Raw genomic sequence first — 25,498 nt, forward strand, 5'->3', positions numbered from 1 at the left:
CAAGATTAGCCTAGCACAGAGAGATTAACATCATGTTTTGTTTCTCTCTACCCACCTTCGCGCGCTCTCTCCCCCCTCCCTCTGTATGTGTGTGTGAGAGAGAGAACAAGTTTTTATATACTATTACATTAGGGTATTACAACTTTGAAAGAATCATTAATTTGATTTTTCCTGTGGAGAACACTTCTAAAGCAGCAGTTCTAGCTTTTATACAACATTATGATATACAATTTATGGACACTTGCTGTGATTTAGCAATGAAGAAACAAAACTTGTATAAGCTCAGAGGTTAATCTCCTTGTACATCCAAGGTTCCATGGTGCTGACAAAGAGTTCCAATGATGACTGAAAATCTTTATAAGTACCAGAACACAGTTTGTTTGTAAGTGACTGTTCTCCATCCCAAATCCTGATAGACATACAATTCAAAAAATTGATGCCCTACACTAGGCCATAATGTTTATCTGACTTTAACTCAGTGATTATTTCATTTTAAATTAGCATTATAAACGAAGCAGGCTTGTTTAAAAAAAACACAGTTAAATGTGCAATGTGAAAGCCAGTCACCCACAGCAATTTGGATTGCAGGTCTAAAATTCTATAGTATAGTATAGCATCTATAGTAACGTTTACCAGCAATGATGGAGCTGCAATAAAAAACACCCTGAAAGGAAATAATTGCCTATATTTGGACAATATTTTATATCTGGACATAAAATTCACAGAAAAACTCTAGATCAAGAATGCAGTTATAGTGATTGTCTATACTCACATACTTTACCCATTTACTACAGATACTTTAGTATACAGGCTTTCAATTTGAAGCATTTATGCCAACCTGAATGGGACTCAATTGCAAAGCAACTGGATGGTCTCTGAGCTGAGAGTCTATATAACCACCGTAGTTTATTATTGACAGAAAGGGCGATAATGTACTAAAAGAGAACCAGCACATCTTCAAGTGAGGAACAAATGTAAACGTCTTTGGTACCTAATATAAGTAAATACTTATTTGATTCATATTTTCTTCCTTAATGTTTCATTGTTGGCTTTTACAACCATACAAAAACAGCTTCTCAAAAAAATAGCACCTAGCACTTAGCCTTATATACCATTCCATAGTGCTTTACAGCAGTCTCTGGGCAGTTACAATGTCAGCCTATTGCCGCCAACAATAGAAGGCTGAGTAAACCTTAAACCCCATTATGATCGAACTCCATTCTGTGGGCAGAGTTTGCTTGCAATATGGCATTCTAACCATTGTGCCACCAGGACTCTTCTTAGGGTGTGGGAGAAGAATGTTCCTACTGCGCAATGCTCAAGGCTATTTCAAACACAATGATTTACCCACCTTCCCTGTTCTTCCCAGCCATCATCCATTGATCTATACATGTAAACAAACATGCCCATTTTTTCTTCCTCATCGAGGCCAGACTACCAATTCTTAGTCTATGAAACCTTAAATCTATGAAAAATAGCGAACTGTCCATGGGAAGCAAAAGACCTGCTTTGTAATACAGTGCAGTACAGGCCATAATAAAATTCAGATTTCAAAGTAACTTATGTGCTAGGCCCATTCTGAGTTGGGACCATGAGCTGGAAAGTTACCCAGATATTGAAAGTTAAGGGTAACTGCAAAGTGAGAGATAATATGAGAGGCCCTCCTTTGCATATGAGATAAGGAGAACAATTTGAACTTGAATAAGAGGAAGTTAAATGATGGGACAATGTATGGATTTTTCCATTTAATTTCACTATTTTAAATTACAATACAGATTCTGGTTCTGGTAATTATTTTTAAATTTAAATTGATTCCCTTAATGAAAAAAAACAGAAATGTAAAATATTAGATTCCATATCTACCACTATGCTGTTTCAAATGATAAATGGACAGATTCTAGAAGGCAGTATTTTAAATATTAAGCTAAAATCAAGGACACAGGGTCATAACCCCAAATTGACAGAAGGGAAGTTCAGAAATAATGTTAGAAAGTATTACGTCACCGAAATAGTGGTGGAAGCTTGGATCCAATTTCCAGTAGAGGTAGTCAATCATCAGAAACTGAGTTCAAATGTCCTTGGGATAAACAGATGTGTATCGTCCCACAAAAAAATAATGAATGAATAAATATTTTTTTTAAAAAATCTTAAAAGGTAGACTTAATGAACTAGAAAAGTTATTTTCTGCAGTCACCTTTCAATCTGTCTGTTTCTAGATTTCACTACTAAAATAACCAGGATTGGAAAAAATATGTGATAGTCCAGTTTGACAGGAATTTAGGCACATTGGATTTTCCAACTCCAACCAAAAAGCTGCCTTGCTATATTGTTGTCAATTAGCCAACATAATTCTCTATTTTTATGCCAGCTTTATATGTTTTTTTCCCCTTCAAATTGACAACAAGCTCTTTCTACTATTTCCAGCACAGACCACTGGGCGGTGCATAATTCACAGTCCACACTAGTATCTTCATCATCTTGCTCAATTTTTTTATTTTTAAATATGCAGCTATCTACTTTAAATTAATGATGCCATAATATAACAAAGCCAATAAACATAGATCCAGTAGCTTGGCAAATGTGCTCCTTAATATCATGTTGCCACAATTCAGGGATTTAGAACATAAGTACAGTGTGTAAATAGTTACACCTTTCCTATATTGGAAAAGCTAATTATTTACCTATAACTGGAATTATTTGAATTCCACCTATAGATTTATACATATAAGTATGCTCCTGGAAAGAGACTGCTCAGAATCTACCAGAGTCCCACCTTCCTTGTTATGTGACTATAGATTGCCACTTCTGGAATACTCAGTTTCTATGAGATCCACACTGTAGGAACACAGACATCACCAACACCATGAGGTAGGTGGGCAAGATGTATGAATTCAGACAATCGCTTCAATTATTTTAGTTGCAAAAATTCTTACCAAAGTTTTTACAATTCAACAGAAGGGATGGTGATGGTATTTAGTTTATTATATGAAAAGTCTCATAGACATAAATGAGCCGAGGTGGCGCAGTGGATAGAGTGCAGTACTGCAGGCCACTTCAGCTGACTGCTAGTTCTGCAGCTCAGCAGTTCAAATCTCACCGGCTCAGGGTTGACTCAGCCTTCCATCCTTCCGAAGTGGGTAAAATGAGGACCCGGATTGTTGGGGGCAATATGCTGACTCTGTAAACCGCTTAGAGAGGGCTGAAAGCCCTATGAAGCGGTATATAAGTCTAACTGCTTTTGCTATTGCTATAAAGTGATTTTCTTAAAAGGACTGTCATCTCAAACAATGTATTCCTCTGGTAGGAAAGACAAAGATAATAACATGACTGCAAGTAAGATGCTAAGCCAAAATAACAGTTTGGCAAAGTTCAAATAGATAATATCATGAAGGAGGTTTTTATTTTTGTGAAATTTGACAAAGGTTTTAAACCTAGTTGTGTAAAAAGCTCTTACGAAGGCCTTGTAACAAGCCAAGAAGACCTCTTTTAGTTTGGCTGTCAAGATTTTGAGACAAGATCAACTTCACTGTTTATTTGTTTTTGTGAGTTATATCCAATCTTTTGTACAGGAGCTGTAGCGGAATGTCAACTAGTAATAAAATATTGTTGAGACTCTTCACAAGTGGTTCTGGTTGCTTTTGCCTGACATTAATTTCGGCTCCTCTTGATTTCTCTCTCTCCAGCCTAGTTGAAGAGTCTATCACAGGAGCTCAAGGTGCCTATATAATGCCCCCTCCATTTTCCCCCAACAGCCTTTAAGATAGGTTTGATTGAGAGAAATATAGAGGATAGACTAGAATCTGTGTCTCTACACTCCTGGACCAATATCTTAATCAATATGTGGCTTGGCTCACAAAAGCACTTGGTACAGAAAACAGCTGTGAACTGAAGTGAGTGACTCATTCAATGATTCATGAGTGACTGACTGGGTACAGTTGAGCTGGTCAATCAGAACACTTATGGTCTATTGTCTATAGTATGCCAAAATAAAAATGAAATGAGGAATACATCAGGGCCACATCTACAAAGTGAGATGTAAAAATGAAGCAGATTTTACATCAACTTTTTTATTGAATAGATAACCATAACATTGGCTAATACAAACTGGGCAGTTTGATCCAGAGGAAGCTTTTAAAAGCTTTGAATACCCTTAAGCCATTAATAGATCCAGCCTACTGATATACTGAAATGCTCCCAGAACAGAATAAGCTCCTTGGAATAAGGATTCCCTTCTTGGACTACTGTAATGCGCTCTACATGGGGCAGCCCTTGAAGAGCATTTGGAGACTTCAGCTTGTCCAGAATGCAGCCCCGTGAGTGACTGTGGGTGCACCTCGGTACACCCACGTTACACCTATCCTCCGCGAGCTGCACTGGCTGCCTGTTGGACTCCGGACGCGCTTCAAGGTGCTAGTCGTTACCTTTAAAGCCCTACATGGTACTGGACCTGGGTACTTGAGAGACTGCCTCCTGCCGATTACCTCCCTACGACCAATCAGATCCCACAGATTAGGCCTCCTCCGGATACCATCAGCTAGCCAATGTCGACTGTCGACCCCCCGGGGGAGGGCCTTCTCTGTGGCTGCTCCGGCCCTCTGGAACGATCTCCCCGTGGAGATTCGGACCCTCACCACCCTTCAGGCTTTCTGCAAAGCCGTCAAGACCTGGCTGTTCCGGCAGGCCTGGGGCTGATGAGTTCCCAGCCCCACTTGAATTGTTGCGATAGTTGTGTAGCTTTTAATCTGTTTCTTGTATCTTGTTTTTGTCTGTTCGTTTTTTGTATTTCCCCCTTCCCCACTTGTTTGTTAGCCGCTTTGAGTCCCTCGGGAATAGGGTGGCATACAAGTATAATAAACATAAACAAACATAAACACAAAATATAGAAATATCAGTAATATCAGACATATATCAGAGAAGAAACACAAAGGTACAGCCAAGCCTTGGTAAGATTATCTGTGTTAATTATTGACACGAAGTTGAAGAAAGATACAAAATTAGTGATAACTGAATTTAAAGAGATGGTGTGCATGTACCAAACTTGTAAGAGGCAAATCTGAAGATGGATGAAACACAGAAATACTTGGAAATCAACATAGTCCTTCTCCTGTTGTTGAGAAGATAAACATGGTAGAAGGAAAGTGACTGTCCTGGAAGCACAGAAACATTGCTCCTAAAGCCATTAGATTTCAACAAGGAACTTTATCAAAGGCTTTTTGAAAATTCAAGTATATAGTTCTGATGGAATTATCTTCATCCAATTGTATATAAACACTTTCAAAATCTCAAAGTTTGGTCACACAAGATTTTTTTTTGTAGAATCCATTTTTCTTCATAAACACTTATTCTAGCAATTTATATAGAAGACACACTAACCTAACCAGCCTGTAATTCTCTGGGTTTTTCCAGGTCCCTTTTTAAAAACTAATGCCACACTATCTTCCAATTCTCAAGCACTTGAGAAATATTACCCAAGCAACCATTTTTAGACAGAATGTGACGCTAACAATTGCCCTGCCAGTTCTCATTATAGGACTAGTACAAGATTCTACAGAGTTACCATCATCTGTTTCCTAATTACAAAAGGAGCCTCAAATCCTCTTCAGTAAGACTTCTTGGATGAATTTTATGTCTAAGCAATAGAGGGAAATAAAGAGAAGACAGAAGTGCTTCATTTTTTTATTTCGTTAATTGCTTGGGACTATGAGATAGAGTGAGACGGGGAACCTATATCAATGATAGGTGACTGGAAGAAATTTGATGGGAGGGAGGAACTGGAGGAAAAAGTGGGCAGGACATAGGCTGACTTCCCTTACTGTCAGGTGGCCTCCTACCTCGGGAAGTCAAAGCAGGACACCAACCTAAAGACAGTGCTTTGTAACTTCAAATTCAGCTGCTCCTAAAATATGCTTATATAGGATTTAATCCTGAATGACAGCACTGACCTGCTTTATGGAGATCTGGCTGAGTGAAGAGGAAAGAAATACCTTCTTATTATAGAGACATTTGGAATCTGCATTTCATCACTCCCCTTTTCCTCCCCCCCTTTTAACAATTTCACCCTTTTTTACAGCCAAAAGGTGAAATTCAGGAAATGCTAGGAGTCTGAACACAGCTGAAGAAGCTATAATAGTTGTAGAATCTGCTGCTTAATAACTTTTCCCAAAGACTGGCTCACAAATGGATGAATTATTGCAATGAGTCTTTTTAGCAAATGTTTGCAGGGTAGACAGCAGTCTGCTGCACATTCTTTCTGAAAGCAGAATGGGGATAAAGACTGCCCATCCAAAGAAGGAATTGTATTTTCTTCCCTGCCAGACTTAGCCTAGCAAAGCAAAAGAAATGGAAGCTTGTTACTTGATCTCCATTTCTATTGACAAACAAGTCAATCAACAACTATTAAGCACAATAACTAAAGGAACTTGAAAGTTCAGAGGCAACACCCAGATACTAAAGACAAACAATATCCGGTTAGTTCCATTTAGACCCAATAGTAGTGTGCTTTCAGGCCTTGAGCTGCTATGGATAGAAAGTCTGGCCTAATTCAGCAACACACTTTTACAGGATGCAGATAGTGATATGCTCAACGTTTATACAGCCATTTCAACAGCAAGAGAATCTCCTTCAGTTCACTGGTTATTCTGCAGGCAGAAGATACAGTTCTTGGTCTGTTCATGATACTACTTACCTGTTAGATTGCTCAACAGATTGATTCATAAGGCTATCTACAGATTCTGTCTTCTAATGACCCCTCCAATTTTCTCCTTTGCGGGTACAATTCCCACAATTCAAAAGGAGGAAGAAGGAAAGTCCCTATGAAGGAAAATTGTTGCTAGACTCTCAATTGATATTAATAACTATTGGATTGTGTCCAATAGTTGACACTTAGTCAAGGTAAAAAAGCAGCGCTCCAGCTGCAGCTCTCGGATGAAGAGATTATCTTGATCTTTCCCAGTTTCAGTTTAAATTTCAATATGGAAAGCAGATGTGCCCTTGAAGATATTGTTGAAAAACAGAACGAGAAAAGATAGGATTCTGGAAATTTCAGCTTTTCACCATGACCATGTTATATTGTAGGAATACATGGGAGGTCTTCAGTTATTCTGTATTTATCTTTCTGGATGTAAACAGAAAATGAAAGACAATTTTCTGTATATTTTGTGATGCAACCTGGGAGGTTCTATCTTCAAGGCTCTATCTTGCCTCCACGTTATTCTCCTTCTAATAAAGTAACTAGGAAAGATCATTTGCAGGTTTGAAGGTAGTTGTCAATATGCCAAAAATACTCAGGTTTATTTTTCCTTTTCTGTGGATCCAGAGTTGGACATCTCCAAATTCCCATTGTCTCTAAACTACAAAGAACTCCTAAATAAATGGACAGGAGAGTTCAGGGAGCAGTTTATGAAGCAGTCCATAGCAAATTAACAATTGTCTTAATAAATAAATGATTTAAACCATAAATTTTTATCTCCTGAGGGAAAAAAACAAAAGGAAGTATAAGCCTTTAAAATGATGTGCCTTTACAAAAGCTACAAAGCTTGTAGCACATTTGTGTTCCTTTCTTAGAACATTCAGACATATATTGGCAGTATCCCTTGAAAAAGAAATCAGAAGACTGGAGGAGTAAATGCTCACATTTTAACTTGTAAGAGAAAATGAAGTTTTATCTATTCAAAAGAAGGAGACTCTACAATAGAAACCAATAGTGCATCATTTCATAAGGAAGACAATCTAACAAAATAAGCCCACTGAATATGAATGAGAAAGAGATGCAAGAGATAGGCAAGATACTCTGCACCACTGGACTTTTGAAATGGCTCTAGGTCTTGGCAGAATAAGAGATGGGAGAAGTACCATATTTTTCGGAGTTAAGACGCACCAAGATTTTGAAGAGGTCATTTTTTAAAAACAGTTTTTTCCCTCTCTGGCCCCCAGGAGTACACTGCAGGCCTCCCAAACCCTCTGAAAACTGAGGCATGCAGAGAGTTTGGGAAATCTGCAAAGTGCTTCTGGGGGCCATGGAGGGCAAAAACATGATGAATGGGGGCTCGATCATCCTAAAGGGTAAGCCTAAAGGGTAAACAAATCTTTCCGTGTTTTATTTTCCCCCCCTTTCCCCTCACCGGCAACCACACAGAGCCGCTTGGCCCAAGGAGTGGCAGTGATCTCATTCCTTCTCTTCTATGAGGAGAGAAAGACACATGGGGGCTGCTGAATGGCTACTGCTGTGCTCCATTGGGAATGGCCCATTGGGCAAGGAGGGGTGGATCCCTTCCATTTGTATTAAAGGTTCCTCGTGGTGGTGCCAGAACAGCAAAAGGGAAGCCCAAAGAATACGACCTGGCAAGGCTGCCTCCTTGAAAAACCGAGCTTGTTCACAGCCCTCTTCGCAACCCCACTTCCTTAGTCTTGGCGTAAAAGCAGGTGCCAGGCTCCCAGCTACCATATTTCTTTGCTGCATGATAGATCTGGCAGATTGGAGGTGGGGGTGGAGGAAGAGAAGAGGAGCAGTCTCCTCTCCATGAGGCTTTTCTCAGGACACTAGATTGGGAAGTTAAAAACTTGGAATGGGATACAATCAAGCTCCTGAGATCGCTTCACTGCCACCTCAAAACACTGTTACCACAATCTCTGCTGTCTGGAACTGTCCGAGAAGGGAGAAGTGGGTTCTGCAGAGATTGCTATAACAGCATTTTTGGGTGGCAGCGCAATGATCCAAAGCTAAAGCCTTTGAATCAGGTTTGATTGTATCCCATTCCAGGTTTTTAACTTCCCAATCTAGCGTCCTGAGAAATCTAGCGTCTCTGAGGCACTTCTCATTTGCAGGAGAAGGAAGAGGATGGCAGTAACTGGGAAAGAAAGCTGCACTTGCAATCTGCCAAAAACTGCTGCCCAAAAAGCACAGCTTTCTTTCCCAGTTACTCGGAGGCTTTTGTAAATGCCACCCTCCTCCTCCTGCAAATGAGAGTTGCCTCAGAGATGTTAGATTTCTCAGGATGCTTGATTGGGAAGTTAAAAAACTGCAATTGGGTACAATCAAGTTTGATTCAAAGCCTTCTGTCCCGTGGAAAAAAGAGCAGCTCCACTCTCACGCTCTTCCCACTGATGCTGCTCAGCCTGAAACATGAGGATCATGGAGGAAAGCATTTTCAGGCCGAGCAGCAGGAGCAGAGAGAACGCACACCTCCTGAGCTGCAGAAAGCGTCTGCCAGCGATGACCTCAGAGCGAAGACGTTGTGAATGGAGAAGGTTCAACCCCCTCAGGAGCCACCAAGCCATTGCCACCTCTCTGACATCCGTGAGGATCGTGGAGGAAAGCATTTTCAGGCGGCGGATCCCCTCCCCAATTCAAAAAATAGTGCATTCGGAAGGCACTGCCACCTGAAAGCTCTTTCCTCCACGATCCTCACATTTCAGGTGGTGGATCTGGCCAGGAGAAAATAGAAGGCGTGTCTGCAGTGGGAGGAAACTCAGCGGATGTCAGAGGGGTGGCAAGCACTTGGCAGCTCCTGAGGGGGGCTTCAAAAGGCTTTCAATGCAATTCCCTGGGCCGCTTTGGGAATCAGATTCTATGTGGAAGTGAGGATCCACGCCGCCTGGAACCCCCCAAAAATCCGACGCACGGACAAGATGGGTGGGGCTACATTCGGAATATAAGACACACCCAGATTTTCACCCTCTTTTGGGGGGTAAAAAAGTGCATCTTATACTCCAAAAAATATGGTACATTGCTGAAACATACTAACCATCTAGGACAGTAACAGATTCCTGGTTAGATGAAGACACCACGTGTTTGAAAAACAAACCGTAGATCTTTCAGAGGAATGAAATTGTAATAAGAAACTTCAACTATGCCACCAGCTTTTTGAAAACAAATGTGTTCTTTAGACAAAATTTTTATCTTAATGATAAACCTGCCTCACATATGTACTATATTTTCCTGCAAGTAAAACATTTCCAATACTGTTATTTGTGGCATATCACTGAAACTGAATTACAGCTAGGAACTGCATAGATGATAATATCATAGTACCATAAAAGCAATATACTATGTACTTACATAAAAGCTCATCCACCATGGATGTATATGCATAAAATTTACAAAACCACTCCAAAACTGTAAATAAAACCACTTAAAATGGACAAGAATCTGGTCAGTATTTTCCAAGTACGAAAATGGGAAAAGCTGGATAACAAGATCATGAACACCTAAGGTCAGTTATGCATCAACTGCCAAGTTCTATTTTTCATTGTGATTGACTTAAAATTGCTTATTGGGAAATTCTAATTCTTCCACTGTCCCTATAACAATGAAAACAAGTTTGTCAAACATTTAACTATTTGTAACCCTAGAATACTGTGGCCTACAGTAGGGACTGATTCCTATCTAAATACTATTAATAAAGAGTTTCTGATAATTTAATGTAAATAAACAGATAAATAACAAACAAAAAAATCAAATTCTTCACTGAACACACTGAATCAAAATTTACTGGCCTTTTATGAGCATACAAAACTTACGATTTAATAACCAGTGGTACTTGGCCTATTGAACAATGCCTGCAGATATTTTGGCATTCCTGTTTAGACTATCCTACTTAAAATGCTTCATTCAAATTATGCCATAGATATCAGTTAGCTTAAAGTTACAGTTTTGCTTTGGCTTTGTAAATGCAGTTTCTTCTGCTACATCCATTCAGTTTGATGAATTTGTGTATTTAAAATTATTGTCATGACAAAGGAGTCACATTTGTTTCAAGTTTACCTTTCAGACAATTACCCTGACATTCTCTTGTAGAATTTATTGGTGCAATCCATTAATTAATTATTCAGTTGGAAAAATGACAGAATGGACAAAGTTGTCATACTTGGTACAAAAGCAGCAGTGAAAAGCCTCTATTTCCTTTCTTCTTATATCTTTTCCAAACAAAAATTTCTAAGTACTATATATATCTGAAAAAAACTCTATTAGTAAATGCATACACAACAACAAAATTATTATTGTTCCATGCCTTTCTGCCAGATGCTTAGTTTGGGTTTGATATTTCTGTCCACTTATCAAGTCCCTCCCAAACATCTTGGATTATTAAAGATTCTTTATAAAACACTAATAAAGATGGCCTTTATTCCAGTACTAAATTTAATTATGATGTTTACCACATCAATAACATTCCAATGGAAGATAATATTTGTAGCTCAGGACTAAACTGTGGAGTTGGTGCTCTCTGAGCTAGCTGTTTGTTTGCAAATATTTCATTACCTAATATAATTGATAAGGTTACCTAGTTTGGGTAATGAAATATCTGCAACCAAGCTGCCAAGATAAGAGCATTAAGAATTCTATCAATAACATTTTTGGCTTGATAAATTCAGAAGAATTAGCCCCTTGATTCAAGATGGATTGTGTATATATAGTACTAGCAAAAATTAAGGAATTTTCTTTTGCGAGGAATGTTCATTAAAAACGGAAGATATTCAGAAGTTTTAAACATGTAAAAAAAATGGGAAAAGATGGTTCCCTAAATTAAATCCACAAAGTCACTTTTTCAATCTTCATGTTTCAGCATGCCTTCTATGATGAGTAAAATTAAACAACATCAGAATTGGGAGAGAAAATATGCCCATTAAAAGAATATATATGATGGACCTATTTGGCTAAATCCATCATCTAAGACAGGGGTATCAAACTCAAGGCCCGGGGGCCAGATCCAGCCCGCAGGGTACAGTGAAGGACTGCCTTGCGGTGCTTCTGCCAGCAAAAACAGACCTCCATTTTCACTGGCAGAGGGTTGCAGGAGGACATGGCAGCCAAAAATGGAACTCGGGTGCCTGTTTTCGTTGGCAGAGTGCTTGGGCTACCACAGGCGCCCCCGACATAAATGATGTCGAGCTGGTCATGCCCACCTCGGCCACACCCACCGTGGCCTCAATAAAATTGAGTTTGACACCCCTGGTCTAAGAAGACAAAGGAAAAACATTAATAAAATTACAACATTCTGAAGACAATGTTTTAGAATGGGTTGACAACAATATAGGAATTAAATATAAAACATACATAGTATGATTTATGCTTATTCAACTGCCATAAAAAAGGAAGAAATTTGGTTTTAGCAAAAATAAAAAACTCATGGAAAACATTTCATAAATGTTATTTAATATCAAGAAAACTTAACATGGTGAATTTTACTGTAAATTTTATGTAATGGTGGAAATGTAGAGTAATAGATACATATACGGTAATCTTGTAAATGTCCAACTGTTTGGGACTAAAATCTTTATTAAAGTAAGACAAATTACAACTAAGAATATTAAATCCAAACCTAACTTTATTAAACTTTTTGATAATCCAAATGATACGTTAGAGTATAATTTTTAGATGGTTTTATTAATTGCAGCCATAGAGGCTGTCTGTGTGGAACACAGGGAAGAATTTCAGGATCTCCATATGGTGGCAATTATGTTGGAAAACCACTCATTCAAAAGCTACCCAATAAAAGATATCAATATTATAAAAATATAGGTAAGAGTTTAAACGTATTTTCACCAGGCAAAATGAATGACTAGTATGCACTTCCAGTTTCCTAGATCAGTTAATTAAACAAGGCTAGATGCATTTTGCATTCTTCACAGTATAGTAAATAAAATATTTAAAATGTAAACTGAATAAATTATATGGATGGTTGGTTGGATGGATGGATGGATGGATAGATGGATAGATAGATAGATAGATAGAAAGAATAACTGCATTTATTCTAATTTAGATCAAAAACTCAATTTTAAGACCACTATGCTGAATTGACATTAATACTTGATTGAGTGATTGTGTATTAAATTGTACATTTTGATACCTCGTTCATACATATTTAAACTTATTTTTCAGTGCCCCTTTTTGTTAATAAAACATGTTATAGATCTTATTCTGTACAGAAGAAAATACCTATGATGACAAAAGTGAAATGACTACTTACATTCCATTTTGTTGCCATTATAAACTTTGTACCTTATGTCGCCTTTCCCTGTACTAATACACCTAGCAAAGAACAAAATCTTTGTATTTTTAATGACTTTGGGAGAAAACAAAAATCCTACTAAGGTTTAGTCCTTGCTTTTCATTTTAATTAAACAGGCTCACTTTGACCTGATTTTTTTTTTTATAAAATAACATCTTTCTGCCTTATCCATAATCCTTATTTCTGTTAGTCAACTAAATTAACATTATTTTTCAATGTTGTAGTTTTTTAAAAAAATAAAAAATAAAAGCCTTGAAATTTCATATAAGATATTAAGCCTTCTAAAAGCCATCTAAACATTAAAACATTTTATTCCCGGAGTATTACATGAATTGTGTTAACTGAACAATAGATATTTTCTACTGCAGCATATTCACAGTATTCATTATTCAGGGGGCTAGATGTAAGATAAGAAAAAGAGAACCTTTCTTCCCGCCATGGCCACAGCAACAACTATGCAGAGTTCTCCACATTTGTATCAAATATTAGATGTACAGAATTCAATATGCAAATATTTACCTTAATCAAAAACCACTTGCAAGATCTATAAAATGACATAAAATAGGTGGTTTTGGTGCCTAAGGAGGGTAAGGAATACACTTCTTTACTTCACAAATTTCCAGCACTAACTTCAATACTAAAACAAGTTACCGATACAAATTCTTTTTAGTCATCTAAAAAGAAGCATATCTTAATGGCTGTAATGCTTCCAACCATATTGGAAAATATCGCTTGGTCCAGAAAAATTGACAAGAGAAGCGTGCCTTCATGGATTGCAATTTTATACATCTCTACTCAGAGTCCTATGGCCCTTACTTAAAAACAGAAGTGTAGTTGAACTTGTAATCCATAAATATGCATGCAAGCACACATACATATGAAGACATGCATCTGAAGAAATAAGCTACAGTTTACAAAAGCTTATGCTTTTAATAACATTTGTTATTCTGAAAATGACCGTTGGCTTACCTGAATGGTTGTTCTCTAGGCGCTGTGGGAGTGTCCAAACAAGCATGGGTTAACTTCAGCTTGCTGCCCAAGGACTGAGTTTAAATATTTAGTGTAGCCATGCCTCTTGCTCCCTTTGGAGGTCAGTTTGAAAAACAAGAATGTGGAGTCCAGAAGATGTCGTAAGAAGAGGTGACTCGGCTCCGCTAGATTACCCCAGGGTGGGGTTGGACATTCCCGCAGTGCCTAGAGAACAACCATTCAGGTAAGCCAACGGTCATTCTCCTAGGCGTTGCTTGGAGTGTCCAAGCATGGGACACACCCAAGCTATATAGTCCCAGGGTGGGAAGCAGAGATATCTCGTTGTTCTGGAGCCGCCAGGACCTGCTGCAGGACTCTCCTCCCAAAAGTGACCTCCGCAGCTGCAAAGGAGTCCAATTTGTAGTTACAAATAAATGGGGATGGTGAGTTCCAAGTTGCTGCCCTGCATATTTCTTGGATGGGCGCCTACATTGTCTATGCAGCTGAGGTTGTGGCGCTCCTCATGGAATGGGCGGATATGTGAGGAGCAACCGGCCAGGCCTGATGTTCGTAGGCCAGTTTTATGCAGGCACACAGCCAACGTCCGACAGTCGAGGGGGAAACCTTTCTGCCCATCGAAGCGGCCTGGAAGGAAACAAAGAAGGATTTGGACTTGCGGAAGGAGGCTGTTCCCTTCCTGTATATGCGTATTGTCCTTCGTACGTCCAGTTTGTGCCAAACTCGCTCCCTGGGGTGCTGGCAAAAGTCAGGGAGAATCACCTCTTGCGACATGTGAAACAAGGTGTTAACTTTTGGGAGGAAGGAAGGGTCAAGACGAAGAATGACCCTGTCCGGATGCACAAGGCAGAGGTCCTCCCTCACAGATAGGGCCGCCAGTTCAGAGATTCTGTGAGCCGAAGTGATTGCAATTAGAAAGCCAGTCTTAAATGATAAGTGGCGCAAAGTGATGGAACGAAGTGGTTCGAATGAAACTGAGGTCAATGTCTGCAGAACTACCACCTGGTCCCAAGTCGGGTACCGGTGGACCGTCAGTGGACGTAAGTTGGTAGCTCCCTTCAGGGAGTTACGATCCCTGGGGTGTCTGCTGAGTGGTGTACAGTCGTCTCTGGACAAGATGGTGGCCAAAGCGGCTGTCTGCCTCTGAAGAGTGCTGGGGGAAAGACCCTTGTCCAATCCGTCCTGAAGAAAGTCAAGAATCTGTGGAATAGTTGCTGCAGTGGCGACAATTCGACGTGGCAGACACCAGAATGAAAAGGCAGTCCAGGTTGCGTCATAGATGTGCACTGTGGAGGGACGTCTGGATGCATGGATGGCCTGGATGACCTTGTCCGAGAAATTGTCTTCCCTCAGGAGGTTCCCTCAAGTGCCAGACGGCCAACTGGAGCCACTGAGGGTCCGAGTGCTGAATGGCCCCTGGCTGAGGGAGATCTGCTCCTGAGGAATGCGCCAGCATTTGGTCACTGACAGGTCGACAAGGTTGGTGAACCAGGATCATCTCAGCCAGTGGGGTGCGACCAGCAGCACTTTGGCACCTTCCAACAGGATTTTCTTGATCACCTGGGGAATGATGTTGAGAGGTGGGAAGGCGCAAAGAAGAGCTGGAGGCCAGCAGCATCAGAGGGCATCCGCCCCTTACGCTCCGGGGTACTGAAATCGTGAAGCTGCATGTTTGAAGGACTGGCGAACAGATCTACCGCCGGAAGGCTGAATCTCTCGGACAGTTGGTGAAAGGGAGACAGATGAAGTTGCCATTCTGAGTTGCTGATCGAAGTTCTGCTCAGCCAGTCTGCAGTTATGTTCTCCTCCCCAGAGATGTGGTCCGCCTTCAGTGACCCGAGGTGGCGTTTGGCCCAACACCCGAGAGCCTCTGCCTCCAACATCAGGGCTTTCGATTGAGTGCCGCCCTGATGGTTTATGTACACTTTGGTGACAATGTTGTCCGTCAGTATTAGTACATGTGTGCCCTCGACATGCTGTCAGAAGTGGCGAAGCACCAGCCTGGCTGCCCTAAGCTCCAGCCAATTTATATTGTGGGCGAGCTCCGCTGGCGACCATCTGCCCTGTGTCACATAAGTCTGAAAATGGGCACCCCAGGCTGGCATCCATCGTTATGACAAGGCACTCTGGATCCTTTGCAAAGGATCCACCTGAGCGATGTGATGACTCTCGGAGGGACGTTCACAATCCTTTTGGAATTGCTAGCCTTGTGTCGTTGAACCAGGAGTAAGAACCACTGGAGCTCCCATGTGTGCATTCGAGCCCAGGGAACTACCACAATTCACGAGACCAGCTTCCCCAGAACATCCCCTGGATGTCCTGATGCGTCGAGCAAGGGATGTAATGCTGTCCGCTCATTCCTGCGCAAGGAAGATCTTGCAAATGTTGGAGTCGATCACCATGCCCACATATTGAATTCTGGAGGTTGGAGTCAGGTGACTTGTCTCCCAGTTGACGGAAAAGCCATGCCGTTCGAGGGTGTGCATGGTGAGATTGAGTTCCCGATGTCCTTGTGGAACAGATGACGACAGCAGGAGTATGTCGTCCAGGTAGTAGACGAGTCGTACAGATCAGGATCGGAGATTTGCTGTGACTGCGGCCAGGAGTTTTGTGAATGTCCTTGGGGCCGATGAGAGGCCTAAAGGGCCCTACATTGGTAATGATGGTCTGCAAACTGGAACTTCAAGAACTGGCAATGCGCTGGGTGTATGGCGATGTGCAGGTATGCCTCCTTCAAGTTGATCGATGTCATGAGATCACCCTGCCTGATGCAACTTAAGATGGTCTGGAGCGATTGCATCTTGAAGCGCCTGTACGCTAGGTGGATGTTGAGTTTCTTGAGGTCCAGTATTGCTCTTACCCCCCTCCCCCCAATGCTTTGGGGGCCAGGAAGAGGATCGAGTAAAACTCCCTGTCCTCCTGACCCAGGGGTACCTGCTTGATGGCCGCTATCTCCAGTAAATGTCTGATCTTCGCCTGCATCAGCTGGTGCTTGAGGGGCGATTTGGGAATAGGACAGGGGATGAAGGTCCATGGGGGCATTGAAAGAAACTCTAGGGTCAGACCATGCCGAACCGTGTTCCGAACCCAAGCATCCATTGTCGTCTCCTCCCATTGGTCGGCATACAACTGTAACAACCCCCAATGGGAGGGGACCGGTGATGGTCACTTAGTCTGCCGAAAGGAGTGGTTGGAATACCCCCCCAGAAGGCTTTGCGGTTCCCCTACTGCATATTCTTGTCCCTGAACGAAGACCTCTCATGGGAGCGGTCCTGCGTCTGGGCGTAAAGTCTGGTGTATCTCCCTGAGGAATAAGGGGTGTCAGCATTACAAAAGGGCTGGCTATGAAAAAACAACTGTCGCTTCTGGTCCGGCTTTTTGGTAACAGCCTGCAAGACCTTGTGCTTATCCTTGGACTCAATTAAAACCAAGTCCAAGGCCTCCCCAAAAAGCTTGCCACCTTTGAATGGGGCAGAAGCAAGCTTCCACTTTGCCTTCATGTCCTCCTGCCAGTGACGAAGCCACAGCAGGCGACACAAGGTCACATTGGAGGCAAGGGCTCTGAGAATTTGGTGGCGTTAAGCTAAGCATCGGCCGAATACTCGATCCCTGCAATTATTTTTGTTAACATCTTGGTGCGACCTAATGTCGCCGGCTGGGAGGTTGGACAGCAATTTGCACAGCCAAAATAGGGCCGCCCTACTGAAGTAGGAAGAGGAGGAGGAAGCCTTCATAGCCCACACTGTGGCCAAATGAGGCCTTCTCCGCCCTCTTATCCTCAGTTTTGAGTCCTTCCAGCAGATCAGCTGGGAGGACCAAATTCGAGGTTAGGGCCACTATGGGATCATCAACCTGGGGAAGCTTCAGGAGATCCTCTATGCCAGCTTCCATAGAATAAAGCTTCTTATCCACCCCACTGGGATTAGCCATGGAGCCCGGCTGGGCCCATTGGCATTGTATAAAGTCCAGCAATAATTGGGGACCTAGGACCAGCTCCTGAGGAGGGGTGGTCTCCTTGAACAGCCCAGCACCTAGATCCTGAGATCCAGCGGTTGGCTTATTACCCTGTTCGGTAGAATTCTTAACAGATTGTGCGGGAAGCCCCATCTGAATAGAGGCCCTAGCCTTGGTAAGAATGGCCCGAAACATAGAAGGCTTGAATAACCCCGAGAAGGTGGGAATGTCAGGAGCCAGATTGTTGTCCTCCGACAAATCTGGGGCATCTTGACCGCCCTCCTCCATGTCAGATGCTTCGCTGATGACTGAGGAGGCAGGAGGGGAGACCCTGCCCTCTTGCTGTGGGGGATCAGTAACGCTCGCTTTGGCTTTGGCTCAGCCTGGGAGAGGTAAGGTGAGGCCCAATTGCTGGATACCATCAGCAATCCCCTGAGAGATAGCCCTTGCAATCACCTCCTTCATAGCTGGGGACAGCTCAGGAGTGGAATCTTGGTTCTGGGGCAATCCCTAGCTACAGGACCAGGAGGAGGAATTCCCTTTTTCAACAGGGAACAAGCCTCCTCCATGTATTCCTTCTCTAGAGATGAGGCTAAGGACCTGGGAGATGCCCTAGAGGGGTTAGGGGAGAACCCTAACCCCTCCTCTACTACAGATGGAGATTCTTCTGGTGGAAGATCTAAAATTGAGGGATTAGCAGGAGCCTCGGCAGGCACAGCGAGATCCTTTTCAAGTCCCTGGTTGCTGAGCCTTCTGAAATTGCTTTTCTAGGGCTCTCTGGCGCCTCTCAGCCAGCCTTTCTTCTGCCCTGGACACCTTCCTTGGCTGTTTCCCTTTAGTTGGGCATGCTGCACTAACACCCTTGGCCGCAGGATTGGGCCTGCTGTGCTTACTGATGATAGGTCCTGCCTGCTCTGCAACCTTCTCCACACCTTTGCTGGCCATGGTGGAACTTCCAGCCCCCAAATATCATTATCCAGAAAGGGTTTGGAGAAAATGGAGACCCAAGTTGCAATGAAATCCTGAGGCAACAGCTCCGGCAGGTGATGCAGCAACAAAATGGCGCCAAGAAAAAGCTCTTACAGCACTTGCACATCCGCGCTGGTAATATGAAGATAGTTTGGCCTGGAAAGCCAAACTCCCTGTAGCTGCCAATCAAGGTCTTCAGAGGAGGGGGAGGCCTGCCTGGAGACCCAGAGCAAGGCCACTTGACCAACACCCCTCCCAGCAGCTGATCTGCTAAGGGACCAGGCTGCAGCACAGAAAAGAGAAAAAAGCAGCTTGGATTTAAAGCACGCACTTCTTTTCTCTTCCAAAATGGCCACCGCAAGTTTGGAGCAACACCGGGCTGCCGTTGGTGATCCGGAGTGCTCAGTAGAGCCTCCGTGATTAAGAGGGTCCTCTGACAGTTCACAGGGCCTCCTGACTCTCCTACCTGGAACTCTAGGCTCGCCAGTAACCGCTGATGAGCCTCTCAGTGCTGTCAGAACCGCATGGAGGCGCGGGAGGCTGGAACGCTCCAAACAGCCTGATCCGTGCTGAGGAAGGTTAATTAGGCAAAATAACTTCTTTCAAGGGTAAAACAATAAACCTAGGTCTAACTAAGGCTACAACTGTGAAAACAAAAGGCTACACTAAACTAAGTAGGAGAAATCCAGCTTGATATCCAAGGACTGGAAATCCCAAATACATCCTTTTAGGGCGACTGAGTTTTTCAAACTGACCTGCAAAGAGAGCAGGAGGCATGGCTACACTAAACATTTAAACTCAGTCCTTGGGCAGCAAGCTGAAGTTAACCCATGCAGTGCCTAGGAGAATTTGCTTTCTTATTTCTTTTGATTTTTGACATACATATACAATAAATGGGTATGTAGCACCATTTACACAAAACAAGGCCCTAGTATAACATGAAATCATGTCAGAACACAAACAATCACTACCTTCTTTCTTACATGACCTTGCAATGTTAAACTTCTATCAGTAAATTTAGCTACATTTCAAATTTCAATAACAAGGGAATGGAGGGAAAATTTAACAGTTGGCAGCATTATGTTCTTCTCTGATGGAGGTTTGCCAAAGTTCAAGCAACAATATGTTGCCTAGAACATTTGAGAAAATCAACACAAGGCAAACTCCTCCAATGTAAATTTCATTTAAAAACATTTCTTTTCAACTTGTATTATGCAGTAAGATTTTAGACTACCGTATCTTGTTCTGCACAACTATAATTTAACACATGTCCTAGAACATAAAAGTTTTTACAGTTTATTGTGGAAGAGTATAAGGGGGAAATGCTGCCTATTTTAGATAACAATTGTAACTTGAGTCACTGCAGTGTAAGGTCTGTATTTTGTATCTTTATCTGTAAGATCTGAAGCAAAAGAAAAACAAGAAAGCCTTGATACCTTCTGCACCTGGTCAGCTGGGTCCATAGAATATTAGCAGACAGAAATGGAAATGGATCAGGGAGACACCCACGCCAGAGACAGCGATGTCACCTGTAATATCAAACCTTTAACAAAAGAGAAAGGTGTTAAAGAGATTTTTAAAATAGAAAAAAGTGGGAAAATTGCAAACTAACTAACTGCTACATACTACACAACCAGTAAAAAAAAATGGCAATTTTTTTTTAATATAATTTGTAGAAAATGTATACAGGGTAAAATAGGACAATCAAAATAGAAAATCAAGCTCTAAAAAATCCTAGGGCAGGGGAAAAAGAACAGTCACTTAATGAATTAGAAAGAAAAATAGTTATGATTTAAACAAAAAAAGAATTGCCAGAGCTTTATTAATTGCTACTGGGCAACTGTATATTAGAGTAAGATAAAGTAAACACACCTGGGTGCTTAAATGGCACTGAGGCAATATTCTGGAAGTTCTCTATGAAAATAGCAAAAATGAAAGTTTAGCAGCACTGCTTTTGACTGTTCTGAACTGAAGAAAACTAGACGGTGCTCAAAATAATATAGCCTTCCTGGGGAGACACATTTAGCTCCAAAATAGAAAGAATCAGAGTCAGACTGAACAGAGAGAAGACAAAAGCAATGAGTCAACTGCAAAGTACAACATTTCAAAATACATGCACAAGAATGAAGAATTGCTTTTTTAAGATTTTTAGAATTTGAGTCAATTATTAATATAATTAAATATACCACCACATATCTTAATTTACAGCAGGAGAAGACAAATGGGAAATTCCTTTCTTTACAAAAGATATTCTTTTAATCTCACACATATATCCTTTCAATACAGTTAAATACAACAATCCTTCCACTCCAATATCAACAGGCAAGGCAACACTATTATCTTAGAAAAGTAGTAGTTAATATTCTATACCAATTAGACATAAAAATTCACATGTATTATATGTAGTATGTATGTGTGTGTGTGTGTGTTTTATTTGTGCTGATAAATAAATAAAGGGAGACTAGTATAGATCTATTTCAAGCTATTTAGCTCTCATCAGCTAGCCATACCCTTACTGGTTTTTGAACCTGGGCTATATTGCATACTAGGCATACTAGGCAGTATGCAATATATATTTATTTATCAGCACAAATAATAACACAAATATAACAAAGGCAACAGTAAAAATATTGGGTATATATATATGTGTGTGTATGTGTGTGTGTGTGTGTGTGTGTTATATTTATGCTGATAAATAAATAAAGGGAGACTAGTATAGATCTATTTCAAGCTTGAAATAGATCTATACTAGTCTCCCTTTATTTATTTATCAGCATAAATATAACAAATGTAACAAAAAAGGCAACAGTAAAAAAATATTGGGTTTCTGTCTGAATGGTCTCTTGTGACGAGCCGAAGACAGAGAGTGGAAGTGTGACCTTCCTCCCATATTTGGGCATACCAGGGGTTGCGACTTTAAATATATACTTCTCACCCTGGCTGGCTGATAAGGAATCGAGCTGTGTAGCTCAATGGTTAACACATCTGCCTGAGAGGCAATAGAGCACAGGTTCAATTCCCAACATAGGGTATGGCTAGCTGATGAGAGCTAAACAGCTTGAAATAGATCTATACTAGTCTCCCTTTATTTATTTATCAGCATAAATATAACAAATGTAACAAAAAAGGCAACAGTAAAAAAATATTAGGTTTCTGTCTGAATGGTCTCTTGTGACGAGCCGAAGACAGAGAGTGGAAGTGTGACCTTCCTCCCATATTTGGGCATACCAGGGGTTGTGACTTTAAATATATATATATATATATATATATATATATATATATATATATATATATATATATATATATATATATATATATATATATATATATATATATATATATAAATAAATAAAAGAGACAAATATTATTTAAACAAAAGCATCCCCACTTCATAATCAATGTACCAATCTGACAATGAAATGGATACATGCTATCAAATTAACTCAGAGAACCAAAGTTAGAACTTGTCAAGATTCCACTTAACATAAAAATCATCAGCTCTTATTAATGACTACTGTACTATATTAACTTCATATAGGTATATATGCAACTAAAATAATAATGCACATATGTACAGTGGAATCAGTAGTTATATGCATGCCTGAAATCCCTAGTATCAGGAGTAGCAGAAATATATATTTTTATTTGTAGATCTTCAAGTTAAAATATCTGCAGTATTTAGATTTCGAGTTTCTGGAGTCACAGACCGTAGTCTTAAATCATGCAATATTAAATTCTACAGAACCATCTTCTCAATGGCTGCAATTATTATTTGGTAGCATTTGCACCAATTTTCCCACCACCACCACCAAATCCCACAGACTAGCTTTAGATCAGAGGTGGTATTCAGCAGGTTCTGACCAGCTCTGGAGAACTGGTAGCGGAAATTTTGAGTAGTTCAGAGAACTGGCAAATACCACCTCTGATTGGCCCCACCCCATCTATCCTCTGTCTCCCAAGTCCTGGATGATCGGGAGGAAATGATGATAGAGGTAGCCATCAGAACTAGATTATAAATACATGGGGAGGGGGGGTGTCCAATATAACTTCAAGATGTCACTAAGCAATCCATCGTAAATTGAGGATTACCTGTAGTTTTATTCACCAGGAATTTCTTCACCTGGTAAATATGGCCTGTTGCAAGAACTCCTTGCACTAAGTATATGTTAATAATCACTGAATCCTGGCAGATACCACTCAACTTTCTGAGTTATAATACCAGCATTCCAAGGGACAAGGTAAGTAAGCATGCCTAGGGTAACAAAGAGTAACAGAGTGTAAGGTCCTGCCTCACCAGTCTCAAGAAAGCAGAACTCTTGAAACAATTATCATTTCAAAAGGAACTTTTATTGAAAGACAGTGATAGCAAAGGAGATGCAGTATCTGAAGTTTCCCACTCAAAGTTTTAGGTTAAACCACTATAAGCAAAGCCTCTCCTAATGTCCAGTTCAATATCGAATCAATCTCAAGTGCAAAGATGTTTTGAGAACCTTGGTAGAAAAAATGATAACTGTTAGTTCCCAGGCACTTGGTTTCTCTTTCTCTGGTGGTGAGATAAAGCAGATGGTTCAAAGCACATTCTTCTCTCTTTTCTTAACATAACCCGAGGCATATTCCTTTCCCCTCCCTATTTCCCACCAGGTAGAGCAAACCAAAGCAAATGAAATCTCATGCAGAGAATCTGCCCAAGTCTCCACCTCCCACTAAAATTGCAGCATCCTGATATGGAACTTTGGGACCCTGGCGCAGAGGCAATTTAGCGAAGACAGTCATAGGATTTCAGTTTTCATTTCTTATTCAACTGTCAAAAGGAACCACTTATAAAATTACTTTTTTGCTTACTTGGGGATAAAAAAGGTTGATTAGTGCACTATTGGTTTAGCAATGTAAATTAGTTATCCAATAGGAAGCTCCTGACTTAGAAAAGTAATTGTTAGCTTCTATGTAAGATAAATGATTCTTGGATTTCAGAAAATTCTCAGGCTTCTGCTGCGCCCACAACTAAACTTATGAGGTATAAGAAATCACGTCCAAGACTTTAGTTTTTAGAATAAGGGAAGCAAGGTAACTGTATGAAATTCATAAGCTTTTAGTCTTTGTCATAATATAAAGCATAATAAAATGAAATTACCATTTCCAAATTCAGTGACAGCTGGTAGTCAAAAAGCACCCTGAAACTGCACACCTTCCCTCTCTGAACATATCTCAAATAAGCATCATTTATTTCCAGAATGTAGATTTATCTTTAACAAAAACACTTTTGTCATGTCCAGATTTAATTTCAGCTTCTTCTCCCTCATCCAGCCATTATGAAGCTTAGGCAATCAAGTAATTGCTTCCATATAGCTACAAAGGAGGCTATACTAGTATTAGGTTTCATCAGCAAAAGTTCTCATGTATATATCAAACAGCACAAAGACAAGTTGGGATTCTATGAAATACTGTGTAGGACAATTATGCAGGTATCAATGAATTAAAGACCCAATTTGATCTAGTGGTTAAGGCACCAGGCTAGAAAGCAGGCAACCATGAGTCTATGTCCCACCTTAGCCAAGAAAGCCAGCTGGATAACTTTATGCCAGTCACTCTCTTCTCATCTTAACTCCCCTCACAGGATTTCTGCTGTGGGGAAAAATGAGGAAGAAGGTATGTTGGTATGTTTATCACATTGTGATATTTTTAAAATAATAAATGACAGGATACAAACAAATTAATATTAAATAGAAATCACTGCTGAGAACAGAACTTTTGCATTGGACTAGAACCACTGCAAAAGAAGGTTCTCAATGCCCAATCAGACAGTCTAGAAGGATATCCTAGTTGGAAGTATCAAAACCCACCAAGACATCCTGTTAGTTCTAACTCCCCTCTCTATTTGTAGCACAGATCATCCATTGTGATGGTCAGTCTCAGTACCATATGTCGGAGGAAACAATGTTTGAGGTTGATCCAGAAAACTGGAATTGCGAGGACACCACTTTCTCAAACAACTTCCCCAAGAATGGAATATATGAGATTAGTCTGTAATTAGAAAATCTGAGTCAAGGAGAATTTTTAAAATAAATATGCTGTAATTATTTCCTTTTAGCTAGAAGGAGCACATCATGCACTTAAAAAGGCACCTCACTTAACCATGGCCCTAGTAGCCAACCCCAAACAAGCTGGCTGAATCAGAAAGGAGGGTCAAAGGTTAATCAAGCTCTCATCTCTCTGCCTTCACAATATGGACAAGCAGAAAGAATCAATATGAATAGGTTATCCCTGATCTGCTATACTCCACAATTCCATCTTTTACATATACTGTACAATATACAGTATATGACAGAAGTGAATACACCCCCCCACATTTTGGCTACAATATAAAGTAGTGAGTATACAGCTTGTATAAATGTAAATGTGCTGTCCCCTCAAAATAACGCAACACACAGCCATTAATGTCTAAACTGCTGGCAACAAAAGTGAGTACGCCCCTAGTGATAATGTCCAAATGGGGCCCAAATAGCTGGTTTCCCTCCCTGGTGTCATGAGATTCATTAGTGTTACAAGGTGTCAGGTGTGAAGGGAGAAAAGGTCTGTTAAAT

The 25,498-nt window shown here is 40.7% G+C and overlaps 1 protein-coding gene across 15 annotated transcripts in view; it reads right to left on the reverse strand.

Moving 5' to 3' along the window:
• SPOP (speckle type BTB/POZ protein) overlaps positions 1 to 25,498 on the reverse strand; it is an 88,597-nt gene that overhangs the window by 28,489 nt on the left and 34,610 nt on the right. For 11 of the 15 annotated variants that reach the window (XM_032235188.1, XM_032235193.1, XM_032235191.1 and 8 more), the window contains one exon: positions 20,354 to 20,460. The exons of 1 other annotated variant lie outside the window; for it this stretch is intronic. The gene's annotated coding sequence lies outside the window, so the exon portion shown is untranslated. Of the gene's footprint in view, positions 1 to 20,353; positions 20,461 to 24,462; positions 24,540 to 25,498 lie in introns of all 15 variants that reach the window. 3 more of the 15 variants (XM_032235190.1, XM_032235197.1, XM_032235194.1) reach the window with 2 other exon arrangements.

Source organism: Thamnophis elegans, chromosome Z, assembly GCF_009769535.1.
Source record: "Thamnophis elegans isolate rThaEle1 chromosome Z, rThaEle1.pri, whole genome shotgun sequence".
NCBI classification, from domain to species: Eukaryota; Metazoa; Chordata; class Lepidosauria; order Squamata; family Colubridae; genus Thamnophis; species Thamnophis elegans.